This window comes from Bactrocera neohumeralis, unplaced genomic scaffold (assembly GCF_024586455.1).
Source record: "Bactrocera neohumeralis isolate Rockhampton unplaced genomic scaffold, APGP_CSIRO_Bneo_wtdbg2-racon-allhic-juicebox.fasta_v2 cluster11, whole genome shotgun sequence".
Classification (NCBI taxonomy): Eukaryota; Metazoa; Arthropoda; class Insecta; order Diptera; family Tephritidae; genus Bactrocera; species Bactrocera neohumeralis.
The window spans coordinates 6,210,198-6,236,106 of record NW_026089624.1 but is presented as its reverse complement, the minus strand read 5'-3'; the positions used below and the strand labels follow the sequence as shown (position 1 = coordinate 6,236,106).

At 41.4% G+C, this 25,909-nt stretch overlaps 1 pseudogene; it reads right to left on the bottom strand.

Moving 5' to 3' along the window:
* Window positions 1–476: 476 nt before the first annotated feature.
* Window positions 477–3,212, bottom strand: LOC126765709 (tigger transposable element-derived protein 1-like; annotated as a pseudogene).
* Between the last annotated feature and the right edge of the window lie 22,697 nt (window positions 3,213–25,909).

The following is a 25,909-nucleotide window of genomic DNA, read 5'->3' as shown; positions in this document are numbered from 1 at the left end:
GCATAGCCTCATTATCGCCAGGAATTCTATTGAACTTCATTAATGCGCTGGGGCTAGGTGAGTCTATGTGAGTTAGAAGAGGGCACAATAGACCAAAGACTCGACGGCTGCGCAAAATGCCAAAAGACTGCGTACCACTTACTTTCACCGATGAGGAGGTTCAGAATGTCATCAACAAAGCAAAATCATCTAAATCCATTGGCCCTGATGGCATCAACATGGTTATCCTAAAGCATCTTGACGGGAGTAAGCTACCGCACCAAGGTCCTCTAACCTGTCGCTGACCACTCTTCAAATACCCGATGTGTGGAAAATCGGAAGAGTGCTTCTACTACTGTAACCTGGAAACTCTCCTCTCCCCAGTAAAGAAGACTCTTGAGGCATTGCTATTTCAGACCTTCACTCACAGCACTTAGCGTCATGAACGCTCCGATAGATCGTGTCCTCAACCAGAAACCCCCTGTCAGAGAACGATCCTCGTAGCGTTGGACTTGGCTTGGACACAGTCAATCACACAACGCTACTGCAGGGCATCGAATAAACTACGCTCCTTCCAGGACTGAAGAGGTGGACCATGAACTACCTGTGCGGTCGTCAATCATCCGTACTCTTTTGAGGAGAAAAATCTAAACAGAAGAATTAAAAGGGGGTTCCGCAGGGTGGTTTCCTTTTCCCACTATTGTTTAACTTCTACATCTCGAAACTCCCATAGCCACCAGAGAGAGTTTCCATAACCTCATACGCAGATAACTGCACGATATTGACGTCTGGCAATGGAATCTATGGAATGTGTTCAAAGGTAAACAGCTATCTTTCCGACCTTTCTCGCTTCTCCTCTGCAGAGAACCTAACACTTTCCCACACCAAATCTACAGCGACCATATTCACGAACTGGACGAAGGAGTATAGACTTGAGCTTAATATTGCAGTCGATGGCGTCAAGATTCCGACTGTCAATAATCCAACAATTGTAGGCGTAAATTTTGAGAGTCTATGCTCCTTCACTCCTCATGCGATTATTGCCAAAGTATAGAGCGGCAATAAAATCCTCAAGTCGCTAACCGGCAGCAAATGGGGAAAAGACAAAGAAACGTTATTGGCAACATACAAGGCAATCGGCCGACCGATCCTCAATTACGCCGCACCAATAAGATCGCCTGGAGGCAGTGGTACGCAGATGAAGAAGCTTCATACCTATCAGAACACTGGGCACGATTCCGATTACTTTGGCGGAGGGGTAAGAAAAAACGAATGCGATAACGATATGTGCGGATAGGGGAGCTTCTCCTGAAGTGGAATATGCAAAAATATTGTAAAAATAACTTTTACAGATGATCTCCTTTTTGCACGGTTAACTGGGACAGTAAATTACCCGTGCAAAAAAAGACAGATTTTAATTAATATAAAACTCTTTATAAGGACCAATTTACGAAATAAATTGTGCAAAAAGGCGTGAATGTGAATCTATCTATTTGTACAGTGAGAACTTACACAATTAAAACATTGTAGATTTTCATGGTATTATTTACATATGTATTACTCTTAAAAGGAACAAACAAAAAGTATTCTGGGAATGTTAACAAAATGGATATAATATAAAATACGTTTAAGATTTAAAAAAATCAGTCATTAATCGCTGCGTCTTCTTTGCTTTTACTTCTTCATACAGCTCACGGTAGCATTCTACTGCTTCATTTAATTGGATCGCTGGAATCTTGCAGACCGTTCCGTGTTTGGGTCCAAGTTGAGAAATGATTTTCTAATTCCATCGCTATGTTTAACCCATTTTGGATCAAAGATGCACTAAGACCAGCAGCGCTCGAATGTTCTTCCCTGTCCTCCTCATTCTCTTTGTTGTCATTACAATCGTTTTCTGCAAAATTTTGCAAAATCTCACCATCGGAAATAACAACATTTTCGAAAAGTTCATTGATATCTTCGATAGTTATATCGTGGAATCCTTCTCCTCCGATCGTGTGGGAAACTTGAGAAATATCGGCATATTCAGATAATGTCTCATTCTCAGTATGCATTACCGCTACATCTGCCCACAGGTTTTTCCATCACCTATTTAAAGTGGTTTTCTTAATTTCTCTTACAGAGAAGCTAATGCAGTCTGTGCATTTTTTAATATCGAACGCTTTCCACGCAGATATTACATTCATTTCATTATTTGTTTCAATTTCTTTTATTATGTGTTGAAAATAATGCTTCACATAATAACGTTTAAAAGTAGCAATAATGCCCTGATCGAGTGGTTGTATTAGCGACGTTGTATTAGGAGGTAGAAATATTATCTTCACGTTTTTATGAGAAATGTCTGGATGACCAGGAGCGTTGTCTATGACTAGTAAAACTTTGAAATCAAGTTGTTTTGAACGGAGATACTCTCGGACTTCACGTACAAAATGTTGTAAGAACCAGTCCTTGAAAATTGAAGCAGTGACCCAAGCCTTTTTATTTGCCATCCAATGGACCGGAAGCTTGGTTTTGTCGATACCTGAGGAACGAATTAAGGAATTAAAATACATATCAGTGTTTAAAACAAAACATTCTAACTGACCTTTTAAGGCCCTAGGGTTAAGATTTTTGTTAACAAGAAGAGGCTTCAACATTTTGTGTCCTGATGCATTGCTACACAACAAGAACGTGATACGCTCCTTTGCAACTAGGCATTTTTTCCAAAAGAGTGCCGTCTCATCCGCATTGAATACTTGGTGAGCCTCATCGTTATTGCTTCTAAGAACTCTTTAGGAAATACTCTTGCCGCATGTTCATCAGCTGAGGCTCCCTCTCCTGTAACTTTTACATTGTGTTGTGAATTTCTTTTCAGGAAGTTTTGTAACCAGCCATTACTGGCATTAAAATGGGATCGCTCGCTATTTATTGAAGTGGAAGGCTCTTGATTTTTAATTGTTACATAAAATTGTTGCATCTTTGCTTTTATAGATCTTGTATCAATAGGCATCCTCTTTACTGCATGGTCTTCAATCCAACATAAAAGGGCACGTTCTGCTTTCAAAACTGCAACATCGCGAACATAAAACCCACGTAAAAAGCCCCCAGCACTGGCGGCTGAAACCACTTTTCTTATCGTTGTTTCATTTTTCCTTATGTTACGAATTGTTGCTTCATGTATATCTGTACGCTTTGAGATTGTTGCAATCTTTCCTCCCGCTTTTAATTCATCTAAAATTTTAATTTTTTCCCTTAAATTTAATTTTGTTCGCTTGAACGCCATGTCGCTGTTTCTTATGACATTTATTTGTTTACCTTTTTTATCTATTCTTTACTTTGACATCCAATAACAGCAGTGTATTTTTAAGTACGTAAAATTGAGAGCTGCATTTGCTTGAATAATCTTTATATATTCGAATAGATTCAGAATTTTAATTTTATTGGAAAACTAGTATATAACTAAAAAGGGTAACTAGGAGGTACACAAAAATACCGTGTAAAAAAAGGAGTTCAACTGTATTTTTTAAAATATTCATCGTTGAAAAGGTTAGGTTAGGTTAGACGGCTGATCAGAGATCACACGTGGACTAATAGTAGTCCTTTGTGAAGCCATTAAAAAATAGAACTCCCGTGTTCGGACTTACAGATCGGCAAAACGTTTGGTGCCCGATACAAATTTGCAAATGTGCTTGATATCCACTCCCACCAGTTCGGTAGGATGTCTGAAGGTATGTGCCCCCAAGTGTCTTAAGTCTTAACCTCCCGAATGCGGGACAGTCAAGAAAGAAGTGTTGGCTAGTTTCTGCCGCATCTTCTTCTAAGCAGCATTTGCAAGCGGCATCCGGTAAGATTCCTAGACCTTACAGCATGCGTGCCAATAAGGCAATGGCCTGTCAAGAGCCCCACTACTAAAGAGAGGCTAGCCTTACTGAGGGCGAAGAGATCGTTAGATCTTCTGTGATCTATCTTGGGTCAGAATGCTTTTGCGACCGCGCAAGTACCAGTGCTGGCCCAGCGTTGACCAAGCATCCGCGAGGCCCAGTTTTCCAGTAGTAGGACACAAGAGAATACCGGAGCACCGACCTGTTCCCATTCTACCGATAGTGACTCTAGGGTGCCCTTCCTTTCTAGCTCATCAGCTTTGCAACTACCCGCGATTCCGCTGTAGCCCGGCAAATATACAAGCCTTATAGTAAATACTGTCGCCGCCAGGGACAGTGCCGCCAGACACTCCTCAACCAGCCCTGAACGCACTGAATGAATTCAGGGCTAGTATCGCTGCTCTACTATCTGAGTGAATGGTCACTTCCCTGAAGGTGGATACCCTTCGGAGTAGCAGATCTGCTGCTACCTTGATGGCTGCAACCTCAGCCTGGAAGACACTGCAGTAGTCGGGAAGTCTGAAACTAGAGCTGATGGAGAGCTCCTGACAGTAAACCCCTCCACCAACCTTCCCTCCAAACTTTGACCCATCCGTAAAGAAGCTTACTGCTCCTCTCCTCCAACGGTTTCTTCCCACCCATAACTCCCTCTTCGGTATATGGGTAGAGAAGAAACCGCGGGAGTTTGATATGTCGACTCGATAATCCAGATGATCCGGTATGCAGTCAAAGCTTGTAAGGATGTCTGAGTGTTCAGAAACACGCTACTTTAGGAACCCAAATTCCCTGAGCCTAATAGCCGCTTTTGCGGCCATACACCTTCCGGCAATGTCCACGGGCGTTATGTTCAGAATTGCATTAAGTGCCACGGCTGGGGTGGACCTTAATGCACCGCACATGCTGATAAGCGCAGCCCGTTGAACGCTTTCGAGTTTCTTAGCAAGTGTGGTTTTCTGTAAAGCCCTTCACCACATAAAGACTCCATAAAACATTATGGGCTTTACTATGGTATCATAGAGCCAGAGGACTACCTTCGGTGAGAGGCCTCACCTTTTGCCAATAGCTCCTCTACAGCAGTAAAGGGCAATCGATGCCTTTTTGGCTCTCTCCTCGATGTTCGGCTTCCGTGAAAGCTTCTTATCCAGGATGAGCCCTAGACACTTCACTGTATCCGCCGTTTGCAGGCGACTACCTCCCATTTGCGGCAACGGTGCTTCTACTGAATAAAACCATTTCTGTTTTATTCTGTTTAAGGAACTTTCCTTTGACCATAAGTGCTACATCGTCTGCATAGGCAGCCCAGATCCTATAGTTTCTTAAGAAGGTCGTTAACGACCAGGATCCATAGAAGAGGAGAAAGAACCCCGCCCTGAGGGATTCCCCTGCTCACATTGCGCCGCGCACGCGCGCTGCCCCATTCTGTTTCGACCACTCTGTCACACAGAAGACTGAAGATGAGGTGCTTGAGGTTCGATTCAACTTCAAGACCCTATAAAGCAGTTATGACTGCCTCCGGCAAGACATTGTTGAAAGCTCTCTCAATATCAAGGAAGGTGCCAACAGCGAAATCTTTAGCCTCGATGGCTTCCTCCAGCCACGACACGATAGTGCGCAGGGCAGTGCCCACCGACCTGCCTTTACGATACGCATGTTGCGCTCCTGATAGGTAGTCTCTCGGAATGCGACTCCTTAGATACCAGTCCATCAGTCTCTCCAAAGTTTTAAGTAAAAAAGAGGATAGGATGATGGTTCTGAAATCCTTGGCCGTGACATGGGAGCTCCTGCCAGCCTTCGGGATGAACGTAACTTTGACTCGTCTCCAGGCCCCCGGGATGTAACCTAATCTGATGCAGTTCGCATAGATCGGTAGCAACCAGCTGCATGACACCTTAACCGCCTGCTGCAGCTGCGCTGGTATGATGCCGTCCGGTCCCGTGGACTTGAACGGTTTGAACGAATTAATCGCCCATGCCAAGTGTCGCTCAGCCAGAAGGTCGGCAAAGGCCGTGCAGTCAGCATACAACTCTCCGAGAGATGCCACTATAGAGGACGTGCTGTTAGGAAAGTGAGCATCAAGGAGCAACTGAAGTGTATCTTCACTGCTTAGGGCTCGGACTTGTATATCGAAAGTCCTGTTTTATGCAACGCCCAGTCGTCAGATATCCCTTTCCTGCGGGCCCTGTTAAATAAGCGTCTACAAGACGTCCTAATTTCCCAGAGCTCCATAGTCCACCATTGAGGTTTCCCCTCTGCCCTTCGGTGTTTTCAGTGGACAGGAGCTCTCGGAGCGTTTATGACGCTAAGTGCTGTGAGTGAAGGTCGGAAATAGCAATGCCTCAAGAGTGTTCTTTACTGGGGAGAGGAGAGTTTCCAGGTTTCAGTAGTAGAAGCACTCTTCCGATTTTCCACACATCGGGTATTTGAAGAGTGGTCAGCGACAGGTTGAGGACCTTGGTGCGGTAGCTTACTACCGTCGAGATGCTTTAGGATAACCATGTTGATGCCATCAGGGCCAATGGATTTAGATGATTTCGCTTTGTTGATGACATTCTGAACCTCCTCATCGGTGAAAGTAAGTGGTACGCAGTCTTTTGGCATTTTGCGCAGACGTCGAGTAACACATCGCTTGGTTTTGTCTACCGAAGGGTGCAGGGTGAATTGTCGTCCAAAGTAGCTTGCGCACTTCATTGGAGTCTGAAGAGGCATGGCCATTGAATTGAACTTCAATTCAGTAATCATGTCTCTTCGAATTAGACAAAGCCTTGATTGATTGATTGATTAATTGAAGATGAGGACTGCACCGCGACCTTAGGTCTGTTGTACCCTCTCCTAAATCACAAGGACTCACTTGGCCCCAGCACATTGATAAAGTCCAATATTTTACCGAGTGCTAATGAGTCGACGCGATCCCTGTCCGGAAACATGGATCCGAGAGCCTTAATCCTGCGTCTACAGACTGCTCTGCAGTCGATCAGCAAGTGTTCTGGTGTTTCAGGCTCAGTGTCGCAGAACCGGCAGTTAGTGCAAGAAGATAGGCCCATGTTATACAAATGCCTATTTAGCTTGCAGTGGCCAGAATAAAATGCGACGAGTAGCCTAAGTTTATTCCTGGGAAGGTTAATTACAACTTTGAACCTGATCATGTTGTACCCTGCCATTAGCAACTTGGCATGCCGCATGCCGTGTGTTCGTTGCCAATGCTCTTTTCTACCCACTCCCTCTTCTTTGCTGAGTAACTCCTTTATGGTTTGGGGTCCCACCCCTCTAAAGGGTTCATGACCTACCATTTTGGTGCAGGCTGCGGAGCGGGCGAGCTCATCCGCCAGTTCGTTACTGGCTATTCCTTTGTGACCTGGCACCCAGATTAGGTGCACCTGGTTTCTTTCCGCAAGGCTGTTCAGCCGTTCTCTGCACTCCTGCACTAGCAGCAATCTGATCTCGTAGGAGGAGATCGCTTTTAGGGCTGCTTGACTATTGCTGAGCATGGCTATCCGCTCATTGCGATAGTTGCGATGGAGGTTTATCTCTATGCACCGACTTATGGCAAAGACTTCCGCCTGGAAAATGCTCGCAAACTCTCCCATAGGTATGGAGAGCTTGGTGCGTGGACCCGCGATCCCTGCACCATTTTCCTCCGACATTTTTGAGCCGTCGGTGTACCACCTCAACGTACTATTCCTCAGCAGCAGCTCAAGGGTGGAGTAGTTCCACTCATCTTTGCTTCCGAGGGTGACCTTAAGCTTTTTAGTGAAGTTAACTGTTTTGGTAGTGCTATCCTACCGAAGTGTGCGACGCTATTGAGGCCCAGGCCACCGCCTTGTACGTGATTATCGGTCGTAATATCATGGTGTACAACCACCTAACGATCCTTGGCTTACAGCCCCAGGACTTACCCGCCAGCCGATTGCACACCATTAATGCCTTTGTTGCTTTGACCAAGGTCAGGTCTACATGCTGCTTCCACCGCAAAGTCTAGCGTGAGATCGAGGTATTTGAGCTTGGTCATCTCTATCACTCTGCCTCCTAGTGTGAAATTCCTGAGACCTGGTAGGGACCTGCGTCTCGTAAACGGGGCTATGGTCGTCTTGGAGGGGTTGATGTTCAATTCAACCCCCCTGCACCACCCCTTTGCCAGGTTTAGACCTCTTTGTATCAGGTCGCAGAGAGTGTCTTCATATTTGCCTTTGGCTATAATTACAATATCTTCCGCATACCCTTGGCAGCGGATCCCATTGTCCGTTAGCATTGCCAACAGGTCGTCTACGACAAGACTCCACAGCAGGGGTGATTACAAACCCCCCTGTGGGCAGTTTCTTGTTGTGCCGACACGAATACTTTTATCTCCTTCTGTGGTCTCAGCAATTCTGGTGCGCAGTACGGCTTCTATCTGTCTACGCACCGGTGCTGCCACATTCCTTTTCTCCAGTGCTCTGGCTACACTCCTATGAGACGTGTTGTCAAAGGCACCTTCGATGTCCAAGAAAGCGCAGAGCATCACCTCCCCATTCTCCAGTGAACTCTCCATCTCAGAGGTTAGCTGGTACAGAGTAGTACGTGTAGATCTGCTCGCTCTTCAGCGCTTTCGTCCTTATGTCATGGTCCATGATCTTCTTCATGGTTTTTAGCAGGAAAGAAGTCAGTCTGATTGGCCTGAAGGATTTCGCCTATGAGTAATCTTTCCTTCCTACTTTGGGTGTGAAGATCACCTTCGCTGTCCTCCATACTTCAGGGATATACGCCATTGCGAGGCTCTCGCAGCAGCCGAACCAGATATGGCAGTAGAAACTGCTCCCCTTATTGTAACAGCGCTGGAAAGATGCCATCCACTCCCGGAGACTTGAATCTCTCAAACGAGGCCATTGCCCACCTGATCGAGTCCGCCGTATATAGTTCTTTGGCTATTCTCCAATCCTCGCGGGATGGCCTGTGTTCGATCACAGGTAGATATTGGTATTCCCGAATAGTCTCCGGGAAGTGCCCCCGCAGAAGCTCCGTAGCTCTGTCTTCTGCGCTGGTCGTAAAAGTCCCGTCACCTCTTTTTTATTGCTATTATTACGTCAGTCGTACCTCTAGCCAGAGCTTTATGCAGCCGAGCCGCTTCTGGTGTGGAGGAGACATTTTCGCAGAATCTTTTGAAGCTTGCCTGCTTTGCGGACCTAATCTCCTTATTACATAAAGTGAGGTAGCTCCTATATTCTTCCCAGACCCCCGTACGTTTCGCTTTGTTAAATAGGCTCCGTACTTTTTTCCGGAGGTCGGCCAGTTTCCTTGACCACCAGGGACAGTTTCGACTGTCTGTGGGCACTTTTAGAGGGCAACTGCCATGATAGGCACTGATAACAGCCCCGTTCAGCTCCGATAGCCTACTCTCAATTCCTGGGCCTGAAACGCTCTTATCAGTCTGCCCCTCTTGCTCAATTCCTCGCTTAGTATCTCCCAGAAGGTATCCAAGTTCGCCTTACGAGGGTTGCGTTGAGGAAGTTGTCTGACCTCTACCTTTAGCATGAACCTTACAATCCTGTTGTCTGACAAGGAGGGCTCCGTTGAGACTCTCCATTCTGAGACCTATCCGTTTGCGGGTTCATTGCTCAAAGTGATGTCCAACATCTCTCTCCTGCTTAAAGTTATGAATATGGGCTCACACCCTACATTCTCTATCGCTAAGCCATTACCTAATATGTACACCCAACTCTTTTTTTACACGGTTTCTGTTTACACGGAGTTGAAGTTACACGGTTGAAAAACAAATAAATTTTTGTAAAAAATTTTTAATCATGTACGTTTTAAAATCACTGTCTTGTAATTACTTGTACATATGTATGTTCGTTTTAAAATCACTGTCTTGTAATTACTTGTACATATGTATGTTCGACGATATTGATATCATCGGCCTCAACACCCGCGCCGTTAGTTCTGCTTTCTCCAGGCTGGACAAGGAAGCACAGAAAATGGGTCTGGTAGTGAACGAGGGCAAAACGAAATATCTCCTGTCATCAAACAAACAGTCGTCGCACTCGTCACTGTTGACAGTCATAACTTTGAAGTTGTAGATAATTTCGTCTATTTAGGAACCAGCATTAACACCACTAATAATGTCAGCCTGGAAATCCAACGCAGGATTGCTCTTGCCAACAGGTGCTACTTCGGACTGAGTGGGCAATTGAAAAGTAAAGTCCTCTCTCGACGAACAAAAGCTAAACTCTATAAGTCGCTCATAATTCCCGTCCTGCTATATGGTGCAGAGGCTTGGGCGATGACAGCAACCGATGAGTCGACGTTACGAGTTTTCGAGAGAAAAATTCTGCGAAAGATTTATGGTCCTTTGCGCATTGGCCACGGCGAATATCGCATTCGATGGAACGATGAGCTGTACGAGATATACGACGACATTGACATAGTTCAGCGAATTAAAAGACAGCGGCTACGCTGGCTAGGTCATGTTGTCCGGATGGATGAAAACACTCCAGCTCTGAAAGTATTCGACGCAGTACCCGCCGGGGGAAGCAGAGGAAGAGGAAGACCTCCACTCCGTTGGAAGGACCAAGTGGAGAAGGACCTGACTTCGCTTGGAATATTCAATTGGGCCACGTAGCGAAAAAAAAGAAACGACTGGCGCGCTGTTGTTAACTCGGCTATAATCGCGTAAGCGGTGTCTACGCCAATTAAGAAGAAGAAGAAGATGTATGTTCGTTTGTACGTAATGAATAGGTTGGTAATACTTTTCAGCTCTTCATTCGAACTTGTTGTTCGCTTCATTCTATATAAAATAAAGATTTCAACATTGTTTTTAGCATACTTGGCACCATTGCTAAAATGAATATACATAGTAGTAACTGGGAAATCCCCTGAATTTATAAGCAACTGCAGATATCGGAGCCATCAACAAGTCGTCAAGATAAGAGAAAGGAATTTTCTGCTAGTGATGGATGGCTAACAGGATTTCTTAAAAGAAACTCATTGCATAATTTAAAAATTAAACGAGAAATCATGTCAGCAGATGAAAAGGCAGCTAAAACTTTCCCAGCAGAACTAGCCAAAATAATTGAAGATGGGGGCTATGTCCCCGCCCAAATTTTCAATGCCGATGAAACCGGTTTGTTCTGGAAAAAAATGCCTTCCAGAACTTTCATAGCAAAATCCTAAAAAATTGCTAGTGGTTTTAAAGTTCCTAAAGATCGGGAAACATTTTTATTGTGTAGCAACGCTTCTGGTGATAAAATTTTAAAGCCCCTTTTAATTAACCGATCATTAAGGCCATGTGATTTGAGAGGAAAAAACATTCAAGAGTTGCCAGTCCATTGTAGGGCGAATAAAAAGGCCTGGAGGACAACAGGTCTATTTACGGAATGGTTTGAGGAATGCTTTGTTGCTGAAGTTAAAATATATATGGAACAGCAATTTCTTGATTTTAAAGTGCTTTTGCTCATAGATAATGCGCCAAGTCATCCCGTTTTAGAGCATCCAAGTGTTCAAAAAATATTTTTGCCACCTAATACCACTTCCTTGATGCAACCATTAGATCAGGGTATAATTGCTATGTTTAAGCTTTATTACTATATATTCAACAAGCATTCCAAAATATTTTAGATGCAGTAGAGAAGGACAACCTTATTATCGTTGATGCATGGAAAAAATATTCTATTTTGGATTGCATTACATATGCTTCAATGGCCAAAGAAAAGTTAAGGGTGTCAACATTTAATTCCTGCTGGAAAGCACTTTGGCCAGAATGCGTAAAGAGTGGTACCTCAGTGCCGCAAGCATCGGTGGAGACCTAAAATTATAGCCTTGGCACACGTAATCGGAGGAGAAGGATTTGAGGACCTACAAATTGAAGAAGTCGACGAATTAGTGATAGATAAACCTCTAGATGATGGTTGTCTGATTGAATTAATAACAGATGATGGCAAAACAGAGAACAATAATAGCGATAATGACGAGGAGATCGAAATATGTCAACTAACTGCTAGTTTAATTGATGACGGTCTGGCATTTGGTAAAAGTATGGTGAATAATTTTTAAAAAAATGATCCTTATATGGAACGTGCCTTGAAATTCGAACGAGATATTAATAATTGTACTGCTGGGTATAAAGAGTTGTATAAAGAACTTAAAAGACCAAAAGTTCAACTTTCTATAAAAGTTTTTAATAAAAAAAAGTCGACGGCTTTCTTTTCGGGAAGTAGTCCGACAGTTCAAAATTCCATTACCGGACGAACGTCACCATTGGATAATTTGATGGTAATGATACCGACTTTAGTCCAGTTCGTCGCAAACAGTTGCGCCTGTTATCAAGTAGCGACAAATAATTGTAGCTATGTAAATATTTGTTCTTTATTTCTGTTCTAATTTTTCTGTTCTTAATTCTGGGTTAACAGATTTCTTTTGTTTTTTTGCTTGCTCTACCAATTTTTCATTTGTATGAATTATGTATTTTAAGTTTTAATGCTCAATAAAATGCCATAAGAACATACAATTTGTATGCGTATCTGAAATTTTATAATTTTCAAAATTTTTTTACACGATTTTCGAAGTAAATATAGTTCTTTATTTCATCTTACACGGTTTTCAGATGACATGGAACGTATGCCCCATTTTACTATAGGAAACGCTTCTTTTTTTTACACGGTTTTTTCTTACACGGATTTTTGAGGAACGTATCTACCGTGTAAAAAAAGAGTAGGGTGTACTCTAAAAGAGACTCACCTCTTGCGTTACAGTTTGTACTGCGTTTGCATCACAGCCAATAATTAGGGGAAGCTTGTATCTTCTGCAGTGCTCCACCAGCTTTTCCACCACCTCCGGGGGTGCCGTGGATGCCTCCCCTGGAAAATAGGCTGAAGCCATTACGAAGTCCTTGCCTTCGAAGTCCCTGGCTTACACCGCCACCAGATCCTGCGTCAGGAACTCTGAAATGCAGAAGAATTCAATGTTATTCCTGACCGCTATGCAAGTTTTAGGTCTCTCGCTGGAGAGATCCCAGATTACCTTATTACACTCCGTCTTGAGGCCTTTTACTTCTCCTCTATATACCCAAGGCTCTTGGATCAGCAGAATGCCCAGTTTATCCGCTGTGAACCTGCTCGTTATGACAGCTGGCGCTGCCGCCACGTAATGCAGGTTCACTTGGGCGATTTCCGTGTTGACGGTCACTACAATAGTGGTTCGAGGAGGAGCAGATCCTCGTTCCTGCCGTCAACCGCGCTGCCGTCCAGTGGGTCTCCTAGCCCCTCTAGGAGTTTCTGCGTGGAGGGGAGCTCTGCTCCCTGGCTGGGACTTCGGGGGTCACCGCAGGCATAGCCTGCCCAGCCCTGCTCTCGCTGGGCTTATTCTAGCCAGCGTAGCCGATGTCTTTTAATTCGCCGAACTATGTCAATGTCCTCGTATATCTCATACAGCTCACCGTTCCATCGCATTCGCCGTGGCCAATGCGCAAAGGACCAAAATTCTTTCGCAGAATTTTTCTCTCGAAAACTCTCAACGTCGACTCATCAGTTGTTGACTTCGTCCAAGCCTCTGCACCATATAGCAGGACCGTAATAATGAGTGACTTATAGAGCTTGGTTTTTGTTCGTCGAGAGAGGACTTTACTTCTCAATTGCCTACTCAGTCCAAAGTAGCACCTGTTGGCGAGAGTAATCCTGCGTTGGATTTCCAGGCTGACATTGTTGGTGGTGTTTATACTGGTTCCTAAATAGTCGAAATTATATACGACTTCAAAGTTATGACTGTCAGCAGTGACGTGAGAGCCGAGTCGCGAGTGCGACGACTGTTTGTTTGATGACAGGAGATATTTCGTCTTGCCCTCGTTCGCTGCCTCACCCATTTGGTTTGCTTCCTTGCTCTGTCTGGAGAAAGCAGAACTAACGGCGCGGGTGTTGAGGCCGATGATATCAATATCATCGGCATACGCCAGCAGATGTACACTCTTATCAAAGATTGTACTTGCTCGATTAAGTTCTGCAGCTCGAATTATTTTCTCCAGCAGCAGATTGAAGAAGTCGAACGAGAGGGAGTCGCCCCGTCTGAAACATCGTTTGGTATCGAACGGCTCGGAGAGGTTCTTCCCGATCCTGACGGAGCTTTTGGTGTTGCTCAACGTCAGTTTACACAGCCGTATTAGTTTTGCGGAGATACCAAATTCAGACATCGCGGCGTAGAGGCAGCTCCTTTTCGTGCTGTCGAAAGCAGCTTTGAAATCGGCGAAGAGGTGATGTGTGTCGAATCTCCTTTCACGGGTATTTTCCAAGATTTGGCGCATGGTGAATATCAGAGAACTGCAAAACTCACTTTTTCCTTGAATCAGCTCATACGCAAACGTTTCTATTCAAGTTCAACACGATCATCATGTTGAGCCGAATGAGCGAACGCCTGAGTAGAGCTGTTTCAACACGAGCGTGAATAAACTCAGCAAGCAAACGAATTTACCGCAATTGAGCTGAATTTAGCTCAGTAGCGAAAACATTCACGAATGCCATTTTGAGCGCTTGAGCCGAATGGGCTGATAGTTCGGGTATTGATCGTGCATGAACATTTTTGCGCTCAACAGAAGCCGTTCTCTGGTGAATATCTGGTCGGTTGTTGATTTTCCAGGTCTAAAGCCACACTGATAAGGTCCAATCAGTTTGTTGACGGTGGACTTTAATCTTTCACACAACACGCTCGCTAGAACCTTATATGCGATGTTGAGGAGGCTAATCCCACGGTAGTTGGCGCAGATTGTGGCGTCTCCTTTTTTATGGATTGGGCATAGCACACTTAAATTCCAATCGTTGGGCATGCTTTCGTCCGACCATATTTTACAAAGAAGCTGATGCATGATCCTAATCAGTTTTTCGCCGCCGTGTTTGAATAGCTCGGCCGGTAATCCATCGCCCCCGCCGCGTTGTTGTTCTTTAGACGGGTAATTGCTATTCGAACTTCTTCATGGTCGGGCAATGGAACGTCTGCTCCATCGTCATCGATTGGGGAATCGGCTTCGCCTTCTCCTGGCGTTGTACTTTCGCTGCCATTCAGCAGGCTGGAGAAGTGTTCCCTCCATAAATTAAATATGCTCTGGGCATCGGTGACTAGATCACCTTTGGGGGTTCTACAAGAGTATGCTCCGGTTTTGAAACCTTCTGTAAGCCGCCGCAGTTTTTCGTAGAATTTTCGAGCATTACCCCTGTCGGCCAGCTTATCAAGCTTTTCGTACTCACGCATTTCGTCCTCTTTCTTCTTCTGTCTGCAAATGCTTCTCGCTTCAGTCTTCCGCTCTCGGTATCTATCCCATACCGCACGTGTTGTGGTCGATCGTAACGTTGCGAGCTAAGCAGCCTGTTTTCTCTCCGCTGCAACACGGCAGTCCTCGTCGTACCAGCTGTTCTTTTGCACTTTACGATAACCAATGGTTTCGGTTGCAGGTGTACGTAAGGAGTTTGAAATGCCGTCCCACAGTTAGCTTATACCGAGTTGTTGACGAGTGCTCTCAGAGAGCTGGAGTGCAAGTCGAGTAGAAAATCGTTGGTCTGTCTATTGTGATTGCAGCTTCTCGCCGTCGAACCTTCCTTGTGTTTGCTGACGTAGCTTTTTGCTGCACAGAGGCGGATGCAAATCTTAGCTGCAACAACATAGTGGTCAGAGTCGATGTTAGGACCTCGGAGCGTACGCACGTCTAGAACACTGGAGATGTGTCTTCCTTCTATCACAACATGATCGACCTGGTTGGTGGTTTTTCGATCCGGAGACAGTCAGGTGGCTTGATGAATTTTCTTATGCTGGAATCTAGTACTACATATAACCATATTTCGGGCCCCGGCGAAGTCGATCACCCTCGATCCATTTGGGGATGTTTCCTCGTGGAGGCTGAATTTACCGACTGTAGTGCCAAAGATACCTTCTTTGCTCACCCTGGCGTTAAAGTCGCCAAGAACGATTTTGACATCGTTGGCGGGGGCAGCTCTCATAAGTGCGCTCCAAGTGCTCATAGAAGTCATATTTGGTCACATCGTCCTTTCCCTGGGGTGGGCGTGGGTGCGAATCAGCGCTATGTTGAAGAACTTTGCTTTGATGAGGATTGTGGCTAGACGTTCATCCACCGGGGTGATTGACAGTGCTCGGCGACGGAGTCTCTCTCCCACCACGAATCCCACACCAAATTTGCGCTCCTTTATATGGCCACTGTAGTCAATGCCACAAGGACCTACTCGTCTCTGTCCTTGTCCCGTCCATCGCATTTCCATCAACCAGCTGGACAGCGGCACCTTCCCAATTAAGGGTCCGGACATTCCAGGTGCATGCCCTCAAATCGTAGTCCTTATTTCGTTGCCATGGTCGTCATCAAAAGAGGGGTTTCTCATCTGAGGCTGTTTGTCGTTTTTCATTGGGGTAGGCTTTTTACGTGGCGGGTCCCAAACCCAGCGCACAACCCTATGCAGGGGATGTTTCGCCTTCTCACTTTAGCTCGCCTTCAAACGGACGTTCATAGGCTACCCAGAGGATACTTGGTCAAAGACCGAAAGTCGTGAGCTGCTTGAGCCATATGTAAAATAATCATTTCTGGCCACTCCCAAGTGAATGGCGATTAGAGAACTTTCCTCACTTGCGTGAAGTTCTGCACATGACTCCATCCTCCTGCAACCATTGGCCCATATAAATAGGCCTACTGGTCTATTCTTTTAATGGGGAACATAAAGGTCCGCTGCGCTGAGCCCCATGACGCGGTAAGGCCACCGTAACTTTCCAAGGCGGCCCTGTCTGCAAATCATCAATGGGCCATAGTTTACATAGTCGCATAACACCTTGGATTAGGAGGTGGTAGCTCTTGGTCGCCGCACATATGCGGCTTCTGCCAACCCTAGTTGACATCTCTCATGAAGGTTGGGAAATACCGTAAATGCATTTCAGTTGAGCCCCTACACGTCGGGTTTATCACAAATGTAACGGGAAATCCAAATCTGTACGAACTGAATGTCAAAAAAACTAACAAAGAGAGATATATTTTGCTTGGTATTGTACATTGTTCTTAAACGTTTCAGTTTTTACTCGCCCTTGTCAGTGTGTTTTAGTTTAGCTAAATGTGAAATAATATGTTCTGTGTAAATTTAACATTTTCTGTTATAATTTTTTTTTTATTTATGCTGGTATTGTCACCAGTGAAGCGAATGAAATTTTAGGCGAATTTCGCTATTTCGAATTGTGAGCAGCGAGCGCATAGTAAATTCGCGACGAAGTGGCGAAAGAACTAGCGAAAATTATTTGGTATTGCCACTTGCGAATTTATAAAATTCGTTTCGCCTCAACTGTCAAAATTTGGCGAACGTTTATTTGATTCGAGAATCTAATTAAAAATGGAGAAAGCGTTAGTAAAATTTTAAAAATTTATTTATTGTATTTAATTCATTACAAATTTAATTATTTTTAGAATAAAACGAACTACTCAAAAGCAATTTGAGGTAATGGTGAGGTTGCTGGAAGGAAATCCTGAGTTAGTCAGAGGAATGGCGCCGTTTCCACAAAACAAAAAAATAGAATGGAGTTGTGGGAAGTTATTGCTTCTGAGTTAAACAATATCGGCCCTCCAATACTATCGTCGGTTAATCGGACATTTTTCCTTTACGCTGTCTAGCACATACATAAATGCATCCTTGCTAAACCGAAAGTTTTCTTTAAATCTGTTTATAAAAACTTATGTGACGTGATATTTCTTTATGCACTTTTATAGCAATAAATACTTACAATACCGAAGAAAATTCCATGGGATTGGAGTGATCCCTGATGAACCGTCGGTGCCTAAGTAACTTGTTTGTTGTCCCTTCATCATAATTATTTTCAAAATATAAATCCACGTTGTAAAACATTTTTATTCAGCTTTTTAAAATCACCGTAAAATTTCAAAACACACAATATTCAGTTTTAATATGCCAAAAATGTCAATTTCGGATGAACTCGTTTGACATTTCTCAATTATTTTAGTATGGCTACAAAAAAGTTGAGCGAATGTGTTCATTCGCCAGACACAGGGGCGTCGCGAGGATCCAGATCATGGGGGGGTGAGTCCCTATGAAATGCCGACTCATTTCAAGAATTTGCCGATTTAATGTATATGTTTATAAATATACATAAAATAAGGATATCTTCATTTCTGATAAGGACTTCAGATTATTACACTAGAAACTCATTTATTAGAACATTTGTTTATTCGAACACTCGTTCATTTGAACGCCAATTCACTCGCTGATTTGAATTTTTAACATTGCTGTATACCTATATGATACGATATGATAAACTAATCATAATCTCCTTCGTCAATTTAAACGGAACGAGTTTCTTGTGAATATAAATATTGCACATATAAAAGTAAATTAGGAGATAACCGACTTTAGGAAGAATGACGATCGATAGTAAATTCATTCTTCGAACTTAAAAAAAATATATTCAACCACAGTTATTCGAACATTGTAGTGTTTTAATAATCCTCGTGGAAATTACGAAAAGGTGTCTTTTTAAGCTTGCTTCCGCAATTATAGAGCTATTTATTGCGTTTTACTGAAGTTACAATTTTCATAAATGCCGGCTAGTGAATTCGCAATGGATATGACGTAAAAATTAATATGCAATATTATAATATTCAATAAGTTTTGACAACGAATTTCCGGGTACTTGGCAACTCTTACAGGAATTGCCGAAATGAACTTTCAAATTTTTAGTTATGATATTAAAACGGCCGAAAATACCGACTCGTTCATAGATGGGGGGGTGTCACACCATACTGTACAATAACAAATTAGCTGTTTATATTTTTTACACAATATTGATTTGCTGACAAAGGTGTTACTCTTCGAGACTGTCCTTAGCCGCGTCAATGGCAATTCGACGAAAAACGGATGATTCACAGCACGAATTGTAGAATACAAGATTACACCAACCTCCATTTTGTGACTTTATTTGCAATGAGAAGAGGTAACATACTTACTTTATATCTAAGTTCATAAAAAAAAGTTTTGGTTACAGTAACAACAATAACGTAATTGACGTGACGGCCATTATTTACGAATTTGGGTCAAATTTTGTCAGTGTGTTCAATACAGTTTGGTACACCACTCGGAAATTTACTGAGATTATTACGCGAAATTTCGTTCCCTAGAGGCTACTCTAAGAGTTCTTCGCGCAAAATACGCTCGCTTTAACCCTTTCGACCCCAACTTTTTCCCCGCAAAATTAAAATTTTTTTAATATTAATGGTTTTGTATTAATTTAAAAATGTTTTTGGTAAACATTTTGAGTCGCCACGCCCATCGGTTTGGGCGCTACCGGAAGTTGCTTGTGGGCACAAATGTGTAACATCACAAGATTCCTTCTTACGTTCATCTTTGATAATATTTTCAAAAAGGCCTATCTCTATGCTTCCTCCTTTTTCCATTATCCCATCCAAAGTGTTCTCTAACACTGTGGATATATTCCATCTCATTTTCACTTTCTTCATCAGAAGAAACATCCCATTCAAAATTTACGATCTTTTCAATTTCTTCATTTGTCAATCCTTTCTCTTCCGGTCTCAAATCAAAGTACAAATATATTTATTACCGCAATAGCCCAAGGTTGCCCACAAGCGACATTAGAACTTTGAAAATTACTCACATGGTTATTAGTTAAGACAAATGAAATTAACCTTTAGCATAGTTAAGCATAAATTTAGCTTAATTATATTCAGTTTACCCTTTTTTTTATCAAAGTATATTAACAACTTTAATGCCTCTTCCGAATTACGCAACACAATTTTTGGCGACGCACACCCACTCTCTTTGGAATAACTTTGCTAAATGATCTTCAAAAGTGAATATTAAGCAAATTCAGCAAATCAATTCCAAGAATACACATAAAAGTACCGTAATAACTAAGTATGCGCCGGCCGAAACAAAGACAACGCTTACAGTTAATCGCTAAACAGCCGAAATTGCCCAAAAGCAACGCTGGGGTCGAAAGGGTTAATGCTATTCTACGCAAAATTGCAAAATTCCAAAATGATTATAATCTTCACGGTAGTATGCCACTTTCTTGAAGTAGTGAAGGAAATATCGCTGCCGTTAAGTCAATCCGAATTAATTGGTTTAACGTCGTCAAGAGTCTTTCTCCGATGACAACATGGCGAATTTTGCGGTTGGATTTGCAACGTGGCTTTACCGATTAGGCGCTGGAAATGATGAAAGCCAAGCCTTCATCAAACTCGACACTTTTCCCGGAAATCGACGCAGACGGTCTCTATTCCCAACAAGATGCGTGTAAAGTTTGGCGACTCGTTAATTTTCAGGAATGGCCAAGTCAAATGAAACTTATTTTTTCTGGGAGTATCAACCAGCAACGCTCGAAGAGTATGAAGACATCAGTCATCATTATAGCTGAAATGCTGCACCGGGTCATAGAGCCGTGGTTATCATTTTGGCCGACATTTGGTTCAAATAATAAGTGGCATAAAATTATCAGCATAACAAAAAAAAAATAACACATTTTTCCCAGATTTGAGTGTTTTATTTCATTTCAACATCACGTCGTTCTTGTTGGTAGACCCTTCCGTACATACATACGATACCAATCTATATGATTTGGCAGCTGAGGAACGGAACTATTAGTTAATGTGATATACCATTTTGGGTGAAGCAATTTGTGTTTGAAAATGAATCGAAAAGCACTTTGTTTGGTACTAAAGCATTGCTTTTTGGGTTAAAAAAATATTGTTAAAAAATGTAGTTGAATTTGGGTTCTTCACCAGAGAAATCAACGGTTGAAAAGACATTTGCTAAGTTCGAAAGAGGTGATATAAGCAACGAGAACAATAACGGCCGTGAAGGCCCTAAGGAGGCGAAAGCTCTGTGCAAAGTGGGAACCGCGCAAGTTCGTAATCCAAATGCTCTTTAATCGTAATAAAAACGAATTGCGTCGGTGTGTGATAATAGAAACATGGCTGCATAATTTCCCACTGGAGTCCAACCAAGAGTCAGCCTAGTGGACTGCACCGGCCCTCAAGCGCGGAATTTTATTGTATGTTATAAGTATTTCACTGGTTCTAAGCTATCTCCCCACCAATTGTTAGCCAAATCGGTTCAGCCGTTCTTGAGATATAAATAGTGTAACTAACATGACTTTCCTTTATACATATATATATGTAGATTACAGTGGTAAACCAAAATGCACTTGTTTTTTGTGACATAAACAGAACAAAGTGTTTATTATGTAAAAATTGCCACACAGCTACAGCTTTCCTGTAGGTTTTTTTTTTTTGCTATGAGGACTTTTGTTTAAAAAACACAGTGATGGATATATTATTGTTATATTATTTTATTAACCAAAGAGTACCTTAGAATGCTACTGTCGATGTTTTTTTTCGATATTTTGTTTTTGAAGTATCCCTTATTAATGTCCAGCAGTAATCGGCAAGCAAACTGGCACTCTACTTGCCTTGGTGCCGTTTCTCCATAGCAGAAATGTGTTAGTGGAATCGTTCCCCATGTTCGTCACTTACGGCCCCTAAATTTTCGGGGAAAAAATGCAGATGGGAGTTCAGAAAGTGAATTTTAAGGGATATGTTGCAACCCATTTTTTATAGGCAGTAACTAGTTCAGTCACAAGATTTTTGTAATTGTCAGCTTTCACATTTCTTAGAAAATTTTAACAACGCTTTTAAAGGCACTCCAGGGCCGGTATTTCAGTTTCATTGAGCATTTCCTCAAATGTTTTATCTTTCATTAGTTCTCTTATTTGACTGACGCTTGGAAATTTGTGTTTCAGGTACCAGAACTCTCTTTCATTTCTGTCCATTGCCTTAACAAAATTCTTCATTAAACCCAATTTAGTATGCAAAGGCGGTAGTAATACCTTTTTGCGATCAACTATAGATTCACTGGTAACTTTTTATTGCCCCGGAGTGAGTGCCTGACATACTGGCCACTCCTCGGAGTGGTCATGTGAATTTGCTGAATAGCCAGAAGTTACGCGGTGGTACGAAGGCTGCTATATATATTCTGGCCTAGGGCAACACTAAGTGTTGCCAGGTGCAATCTGACATTTCCATTGGAAAGTTTGACATTTTTTAGCATAACATCACTCAGAACGTTTTGTCATTAAATCGTGAATTGTTTTATTTACAGGGAATTAAAAAATTCATCTCGGCCAAAAAATGGTATTAACTCGTGAACATTTTCGTGCGATCATTTTTCACAACTTTCGACGTGGATTATCACGACAAGAGTGCATCGATGAACTAAAATCTTTGTATGGCTATGAAGCACCATCCTAAAGCACTGTGAAAAACCAGCATACATTCGATATTGCATGAACACCTGGCCGTAAAAAAGGTTTGTTCTCGTTGGATCCCGCACAATTTGACAATCGCTCAAAAAAAGGCTCGTGTGGATTGGTGTAAAGAAATGCTGCAAAAATACGATCGCGGTGCTTCAAAAGACGTTTATAAGATCGTCACAGGTGACGAATCATGGATCTATGCGTATGAGCCCGAAACAAAACAGCAATCGACAAAAAAACAAAAAAAAAATCATTTTCGTTGATAAATATACCTATTTACATTATTAGACCAGAAATATATATGGCAACCTACGTAAATCACGCGAATGTAGTGGTTGCGCACGCAGTATGAGATGATGCATTATCGCATTTCTTTGTTCAATAAATTCAGACATAGTAAAAATCGAAGATCACTTTTAGAGCCGCACAAAACGACGCGTATATACTACCAACTTACAGAAAAAAAATTTACCGATTCGAAAAACACGCGAAGTATAAATTAATTCACCTTTCAATTTGACACATTATCACAGTAGTATTGTAAAATCTAAAGCCGCAGGTTACAAAACATCTGTGGGTGATAGAAAAATTCTGTTTTCTGATTTGACTTTAGGGTATCAAACTACATTAGAAGCACCTAAGAATTTGCATGTCACAAATTATGTATGTGTCTACCAGTGTTATTATATGTGCACGATATCATTAATTATTCGTTCACCATTTTGGAAAGTTTAAGCTTCTTCTTTACTTGCGTATACACCGCTTACGCGATTATAGCCGAGTTAACAACAGCGCGCCAGTCGTTCCTACTTTTCGCTACGTGGCGCCAATTGGATAATCCAAGCGAACCCAGGTCCTTCTCCACTTGTTCCTTCCAACGGAGTGGAGGTCTTAAAAATAATCAAAAAATTTTCAGTTTATCTTTATTATTATTTTTCTGAAGCGCGATCGAAGACTGCCAGTGCCGAAAAAAGTTCGACACAAAACAACCATGGGGTAAAATTTAGAATAGCATCCCCCGATTTCGGGGTTAAAATGGGTATGTACGGATAGAAGAGGTCCTTCAGATATTTGCATTTAAAGTTCAATTCAAAATTCAACTATTTAAAATACGTGTTTCTCCTATTTATAATGAATTTTGCACTTATATTTTATATTGAATAGTTCAATATTTAACTTTTGGTTAATTATTTTTGTTCACACAATAACAAAAGGATTGCATTCTAACTAATAATCAGTGTTACCTAACGTACACATTTTACAAAAGAAATAAAGAAACCAAATACTATCACCCGAACCGATCCAACACCGGGATTTCTCAAGGTAATGAAAATTGTGAAAGATTTTACATCATCACACGATAATGAGTTTTGTATTGACAGTATAATTTTTCTTTTTTCCTATTTTATTCCATTACATAGTATGGTAACACTAATTTTTTGCTTGTTTGCGACCATTTTCTTATTGTATAAATAAATGGATTACAACTAAAGTTAAATATGGAATTTCAGTTATTTTTGCAAAATTTAATACAAAACAAATGTGTAGAACTGAGTGAGTAGGTCAGAAGTTAAAAATATTGGTATCAAATGTATTATAAATCGAAGAAACAATAATAAATAGTTGCATTTTTGAACTTAAAATGCAAATATCTCAAAAACCATTTGTCTATGGTAACTATATATGTATATATATTTTCCTGATTTGGAGGACCCTCATCTATCCGTACATACCCATATTCACACCGAAATCGGAGGATGCTATGAACCATGAACACCCCAAAAAAATAACCCTGGTCCGTCCAACACCTGGGCATCTTCAGTTCTTTTGCGTTGAACTCCATTTCGGGTTAGCTTCGTTCTATTTTTTTTCTATTTGTTTACAAAGTGTGGTAACACATATTTCTTGCTTGCTTGCAAACATTTTCTTATTGTATGAGTAAATGGATTTCAACGAAAGTTAAATATGGAATTAAAGTGATTTTTGCACTATTTAATATAAAACAAATGTGAAGAACAGAATTAGTGAAGTGGATATAAAATTTGAAAATATATATGTATAAATCAAAGGAACACGGACTTTAAATAGCTGATTTTTGAACTTTGCATGCAAATATCTCAAAAACTATAAGTCAGCGCCAACTATATAAGTATATATTTTTAACCTGAAGGACCTCTTCTATCAGTACACGCGGGAAACTAATAATGAGTTATTTATTTCCTGACATTGGGGTATTATTATTACTTTCTTTACTTTTAGTTCCTTTGTAAAATACATATGTAGATAAGGTAACTGATTACATGTTAGAATGCAACCCGTTTGTAAATACAAATAATTGAAAAAAGTTAAATATTGAATAAAAATTATTTTTGCATTATTTAATACAAAAAACGGAGAAACACGCACTTTAAATAGTTGAATGTTTGCACTTTAAATGCAAATATCTCAAAAACCATATGTCATAAGCGGCGACATATATATATCTTTGCAGACTGTTGACTGAACATGAAATTATTATAATTTGGTATTTTTTACATTTATTTAACGTTTTATCTCAACTCTTAAATTACGTGGAAAAATCATAAGCAACTTTTTGAAAACAATAGTAAAAAGTAGGTTTTACTAATATAATATTTATCATTGATATGTTCATTGATTTTTATCACTTCGGCATTAAGGTAATAAAATTGTTTATGGTTTTCATCGGAATGGGTTGCCAAGTTTCTTGAAGTCTATTAAAAATTCAGCGCCTTTTTTAAGGTTATGCGTCTGTGAACCAGCTCCTACAAGTTAACATTAACGTTATTTGCTTCAAACCAAGACGATATATTTAGCCGTCTTTTGGAAGACCCAACGCGATGACATTTCCCACTCAGTATAGGGCAACATGACACTCTTCAAAATACATTTGTAGTCGAATGGATTCATAATTCCATTAATATTATATAATAGTCCAACTCCGTTAGCAGAAAAGCAGCCCCACACCATTACATTACATGGCCTCCACCACGCTTAACTGATCTCTAATAACGAGGATCATAGCTTTTATTTACTGGCTTTCGCACATAAGACATTCCATCACTGCCTATAAAATTAAACTTTGACTCATTACTGAATAGAACGGTTTTCCAATTACTAATTGACCAGCTTAGATACTCTTTGGCAAAGATCAAGCGCTTGTCTTATTATTTATTTTGTTGTTGTGTAGCAGCAGAATTCTTTGACCGGACAAAAACCCAGGTCTATTCCGGTTACGTAAACCCAACTGTCGTCGCAACGGCGTTGCTTTTGCTTTTTATCGAAACCTTCGGTTTGTATGCGAGACGATAACTTCTTAGTGAAGCTTATAAGAGGCGCCCACGCACACTTCTTGTGGATATTTGCAGATCTAAATTTTTAATTATGTACGTTAGGACAATTTCAGATTTTTTCGCTAGTTGACAATTCAATTGTCTGTCCTTTGGCTCGTTTTGCGTGCGCGATCGCCTCAGTGTACAACAGAAACTTCTTTTGTTGTAACGAATTTTTTTGTTATTCGCGAATTTGAGCTTTTGTGCATATCAAATTTTGTAGCAATGATTTTTTGTGCCATTTCTTTCTCAAAATCGGAAATAATTCTCTTCCGAAATTCAATGCCAAATTTGCTTCTCACCATTTTCAACAAAACAAAAATCACCTTGCTTTGCCCGAATTAAGGAGGTATTCTACTCTAGAAGCATGAATTTCAGGTAATTTTTAAAGTGTCGTAAAAAGAGGCAAATAATATTTTTACTATCCATTTTTTTATGGTGTTT